This window comes from Nematolebias whitei, chromosome 15, assembly GCF_014905685.2.
Source record: "Nematolebias whitei isolate Nwh7 chromosome 15, NemWhi1, whole genome shotgun sequence".
Classification (NCBI taxonomy): domain Eukaryota; kingdom Metazoa; phylum Chordata; class Actinopteri; order Cyprinodontiformes; family Rivulidae; genus Nematolebias; species Nematolebias whitei.
In genome coordinates, this window is record NC_056512.1 from 16,974,539 (window position 1) to 16,980,494 (window position 5,956).

Genomic DNA, 5,956 nt, shown 5'->3' on the forward strand with positions numbered 1-5,956 from the left:
TGTCCCAGAGGACAATGTCCCTCTCTGTTTGGACAGGTATGTCACAGAGGACAATGTCCCTCTCTGTTTGGACAGGCATGTCCCAGAGGACGGTGAAGTCATTATTTTCTATTACAGTTTGGGGCTCGTACCATTTGTCTTTTATTTTGATGTTGACTTCCTGTCAGTCGGTATCAGTGATAGTCAAAATGTCCATATGGGTCGGGCTCTAGTGTCCATGTTCTTCTGCATGTCTCTTTTGTCTTTTAGTACCATTAGAGCTGCAACTAGTGACTGAAGTCAAATCAAACAAATGTAAACAAAATCTAACGTTCTGCTGAGATTTGAAACATTTTTATAACTAAAACTCAGACAGTAATGAATATTTGCACATTATTTATTGACACATTATTGTTGTTTTCACCAAAACTAAAAAAGACAAGATTTGAAAACTTTAAAATGTCAACATTAAATGAAGCCATGTGGAAAAAACAATGTAACTCACCAAATATTGATAACTATATTGTCATAGAATCAACTTCCAGACTCAGGTTACTGATTGAATCATGACTCTTAACCTTCTGTGTCGTCTTTATATCATTAGAAAGGACACAGTTATAGACATAAAGTTTTAAAGAAGAAATATGAATGTTCATTTTATTGATTTGTATATTTTTATAAATATATCTTAGCAGTGTCTGACACCTGAGAAGATAAACCCAAATATTTAAGAAAAAGTACCACTGTTGAAATGCAAAGTCTGAACTTTATTGTTCTAGGATCTGTCTAAAGAAAGTGTCTTTCAGAAGATTTCACTGAGAAACTTTCTATTAAAAATCAATTTGATTGAACCCTGAGTTTCAGTGATTTGCCGAAATATTTCCAAGTTGCCATGGGAACACAGAAACTAAAGGATGTAGTGCTGAAGAGCAGCTCAGTTCGAGCTCTTATTTTGAAGAGCAGCAGCTAACGGAAGTGATGTTCTCCCAGCACCGGAAGCTGCTCAGTTCTGATGGTCAGTGTTTGTTGTTCTGCTCCGTAGCTACGAGCTGAAGGCCTTTCCTCTCGACTGCTGCTAAATTGAGCTGTAACAGCTGGTAAATGTTGCTGACCGGAAGCTAACAGAGATGTGGAGCCAGCGGCTCAAACAGCGCCTGGAAGCAGACGAAGAAGAAAAGTGGGAGGAGTTTGGAAGTAGAGCTGCAGCTCAGGAACAGGAACAAACGGAGGAAGACACATCTTAGATGCTGTTTTCAGTCCCAACGATCAACTGCACATTTTAGGTTTGTGTCTTTATTCTTTCTTTCGAGTGTGTTCATGTTACAAGTTAGTAGCAGTTTTCTGGAAGATAAAGGATTTAGCTTCTTAGTAGGGGTGCACCGATAAATCGGCCGGCCGATCGATCGGCCCCGATTTCCTTAATTTGGGGAGATTGGCGATCGGCCGATCTTTAAATGAGAAGCCGATTTTATCCACCGATCTTATCTGCCTCTGGAAAGGTCTGAAAATCAGCTGCTGTCCCCTTTTGCTCCACTGTGAGAGCTCACACACAGGTCACTCGGAGCAGCCATGTCGTCGGTTTGGAAGTTCTACGCTGTAAAAGAAAATGAGCCAAAGATCGCAATTTGCAATTCGTGTAAAGCCGAAGTAAGTCGTGGTGGAGCCACCACCAAAACCTTTAATACAACAAACCTCGTTCGCCATTTAAGAAATCACCACGCTGCCAAGTATGCAATGTTTGAAGAGAGCAACCAAGCTAAGGCTAATGCTAAAGCTAGCGCTAACAAAGAGGCAGTCGGTGGGTCGCTGTTAGCTTTTATGAGCAGCGAAAAGAGCAAAGCTACCACGAGGAAAGTGATGGAGTTCATGGCATTAGACGACCAGCCATTTTCAGTCGTTGAGGACAAAGGTTTTAGAAGCTTGATGCAGCACGTGTGCCCACGATATAATATGCCGAGTCGGAAATATTTTTCTGATGTTGCATTACCGGAGTTGTTCAGCCAAGTTTTGAGAGACACCCGCAGCCTGCTAAAAGCTAATACAAATACACTCAGCTTTACAACAGACATCTGGACTTGTGATGTAAGTTTAATGTCCATAGCTCTTCCTTAGCTCTCTGTGCTGATCCAAAACTAATAAAGAGTGAACGACTCAAGTGAACCGGGCTAATTTAGTGACTCATTAGATTCATCCAGATCCATAAAGTGAACAGGTGTTCTGTCCGTTCTTCGTACATTGTCAGATTTTCATATGCGTAGCACAAACTGACAGCTAAATTACCACTCTCAAATGCAGTGAGCACCAAACAGTGTTGCCAGGTGAGAAATGTAGGATTATCGTACTAGAGACATAAAATTATCGTATTTTGAGGGAAAATATTGTACACCCGTCATAACCAAAACAAGTCCATTGATGCGCTATAGACTGATTATTTGTTTATCAGCACGGTGGATGCGCGCGCAGCCGAAGTACAGAAAGAGCCAGGTGTTCTGTCGGTTAGTGATATCCGTCAGATTTTCATATATCAGAATCAGAATAAACTTTATTGGAATTGCACTGAGGTACAACGCGAATATGTACGTACAGTCGTCCGAAAGATGGGCGGAGTGCACGAGCTGCAACTACAGGAGAGCGCAGCCATTTTATCCTTATCAGATAATAATCTTAGATAGGAAAAGGGGGAGAAACATGAGGGTAGATGGTGGTATTACAATAAAAGATCTTTCACATCTTGTCTATCAGGACACGATTTGAGACATCAAAAAACTCTACCAGCAAGCACAATTAAAACAGGATTACATTTGCATTTGACATCGAGGTGTTGAGATTTGTCCATGAGCTTTTTTTCAGATCAGCCACATTTTCTGAGAATGTTGTTTTCAGCCAGCAGTTCTTATAAGCTTGCACAGAAAGTTCTCGGGGGGAGCGATAGATGAAGCTTTTGTCCTTGGGTACTCATGTCCCAGTAGAAATTTGATAGTCAGCCCGTCTCCGAGGCCATTGGGAGTCAGATTAGATAAGCTTGATTTTTGTTTTTTCTTCAGGCAGACAGATTTTTTTTCCTTCAGCCATGAGTCCATCTGGGCGTTCTGGTTCCGAAAAAGCCTAATTGTGGGATTCCATTCCACTGATCCATGCTATGAGTCTCCTTCAAGGTCGAACCCACCACGCTGACGAGTCCCAGAAGCCGCAGGTGGTCTATGATTCTCAATCGCCTCCACCTTACGGTTAAGCTCGTAGACCAGACGATTTAAAGTTCCCACAGCGAGGACCAGACCTTCACACTGACTCGGAAGCTTTTCCATGGCCAAAACTGCTCCCGCTGTCTTCTTCAAAAGTCGATAAAACAGAGCCCCGCCGATGCCAAAAAGCAGAGACCCTGCTATCATAAATCCAAATATGTAAACGTCTTCAACATCTTCTTGAGACAAAACTTAACTTAAAACTTAACTTATATGTAGTTAATACACATGCGCGCGCATGCACATTCTGGAAGAAGCCCGTGACGTTCAGAGTAGTAGTCAGTTTATCATACAAAACAAGATCTACACTACAATATATGAAAATAAACAAGTCGGTAATTTTTTTTGGTGTATTATTGTGTCTTTAAACAATTTGAAGTGTGCAATGCATTTTCTGGAACGCAAGTAAATTGTTTTGGTGTATACATGGTCTTACTGTGTATTTGCACGATTTGCAGTGTGCGCGCATGCGTATTCTGCAGGAGGCTCGCCACGTTTAGAAGAGTCGTCATCAGCTCTTCATTCACTACAACATTTCAGTTAATCACACACCACAAGATACGAAACAAGTAAGTCAGTCATTTGTGTTGATGTGTTATTGTATATTTACGCACGCATGCATTTTGTGGACAGTAAGTACATTGTTTTGGTGACGTTTTGCGTGTAATATGTGCGTGACTTCAGGCGGAGCGAAACTGCGTTTATGTGCGAACAGCGCAAAGTTAGTCTGAGCTTTGTGAATTTAATTTAAACAGGACAATATAATCATTCTGCCTGCTGCACACGAGGGCTGCAGATTACATCTACTAGCATGTTTTGCTACTTTAACTACTTTAGCGTTTCTTCTGACGCGATGAACAAGCTGAAAAGCTCTGAGGTGTGTCAGTATTTACCAAGTAAATCTTATTTATGTTAAAGCAGAGACACAGAGCCTAGAAGTGTATTGTTGTTCATACATTGCAGGGCAAGGCAGGTCTAATAGGAAAATGTTGATAATTATTTTATTTTTTATTAATTACTTTAATTGCATTTCAAGCCCAGATGGATTTTGGACTCAGTGCAGCTCCAGATTAAGGGTGCATTCACACTAGATAGTCCGGTAGACTCTGTTCGGTTGGGGACCAATATTCATGACATTTTGTTTACATTTGAGCTGGTGCGTTTGCATTCACACTGCTCTGTGCAGTTGAGCCAACCTGTTGAACCAACCTGTTCCCCCGCTCGCCTGTGGGGGCGCTGCACCAAGAACTACTGAAAGAAACAACACAAAAACCTCTGAAGACACTTCTTCTTCTGGAAATAAAATAAAAAAACGGTGGCACCAAGTTTTAGCAGTTTTAGAAGTTATATTTTGTCATTTTTTTAAAATGGACTCAGCATGAGCAGAAGATGAGGCAGAAGACCATGGAAAATATTGTTTTTCCACACAAGGCAGCTGACGGCTCCATACATGGTAAGAGAAATGCGTGTTTGTTTGCTCTGCGCTGTACTCCACTTCTTGCTTGTGGAGTGGGTCCGGTCTGTTTACATTCACATTGTACTCGAACCGCGCTGGAGTTCTCTTCTACCGGACCGAGACCTAGGTTTTAGCCCGGGCCAGAGTTCGCCTTTTTGTTCCATGACAGAGTTCGATGGCACGTTCACACCTCCCCAAACGAACTGGACTTTCTAGGAAAACGAGCTAGAGTTTGATTAAAGCGGACTAAACAGGGCTGGTGTGAATGCACCCTTATGCCCCTTTTCCATTAGTACCTGTAGTACCGGTACAGCACAGCTCTACTCTACTCGGTACGGTACAGATTGTGTTTCCTTTATGCTTTCAGTACCGGTTCCAGTGGGCGGGGTTCAAATTGACATCACCACCTCTCACCAGCTGGTAGCGCTGAGGCGCTGAGACGCTGAAACTGTTTTCAGTACAGGGTGAGAATTTATGTGATTTTGAAGTTGTGTGTATGTATGTATGCATGTATGTGTGTATGTATATATATATAAAATTAGGGGTTGAACGTAGGGCTGCAACTAACGATTATTTCAATAATCGATTAATCGGCCGATTATTTTTCGATTAATCGATGAATCGGCAAAAAAACCCACAACGTTTTAATTTCCACCCCTTTATTCCAAAATTGAACATTTGACTGACATAGCAATTCACACAAAAAACAGGTTGCTATTTTACTATTCTGTTAGTAAAATATTGAATAATAAAAAATAAAAGTTAGTCAAATAGCTTAAAAAAATAAATGTACACAAAAATATATACAAATGTGTCTTTATACCTGCACAATATGTAGCTACTTTGTAAAATGTGTCATTGAGGGAAGATTGTAATCTGGATTAAAAGTGTGGATTATTGTAACCTGGATTAAAAGTGTGGATTATTGTAACCTGGTTTAAAAGTGTGGATTATTGTAACCTGGATTAAAAGTGTGGATCATTGTTGTGAAGTCTTCGTCTTCAACCATCGACAGAGGCCTCATGTCAGTGACGATCATGTTCAGGATGTTTCAGTGAAGACAGCTGCTGCTGTGGTGTCCATGATGTCTGTCCATCATGAAGGATGTTGTTGTTTGTTGTTGTTTTCTGGAATGAGACAGTAAATATGTTTTATAGCATAATTTACAGCAACTCAAGAAATGCCTTGTTTCACTTACAGCGTTAGGTTCAGGCAAAAGTAGCTAAAAGAGCAATTAAACACACACACACACACACACACACACACACACACACACACA

At 41.0% G+C, this 5,956-nt stretch overlaps 1 long non-coding RNA gene across 1 annotated transcript in view; it reads left to right on the plus strand.

The window, feature by feature from the left end:
* Positions 1-3,686: 3,686 nt before the first annotated feature.
* Positions 3,687-5,956, plus strand: part of LOC119421481 — a 16,366-nt gene continuing 14,096 nt past the window's right edge. Inside the window, exons 1-2 of the long non-coding RNA XR_005187370.1 lie at positions 3,687-3,790; positions 5,045-5,141. This is a non-coding gene — a long non-coding RNA (uncharacterized LOC119421481). The remainder of the gene's footprint in view (positions 3,791-5,044; positions 5,142-5,956) is intronic.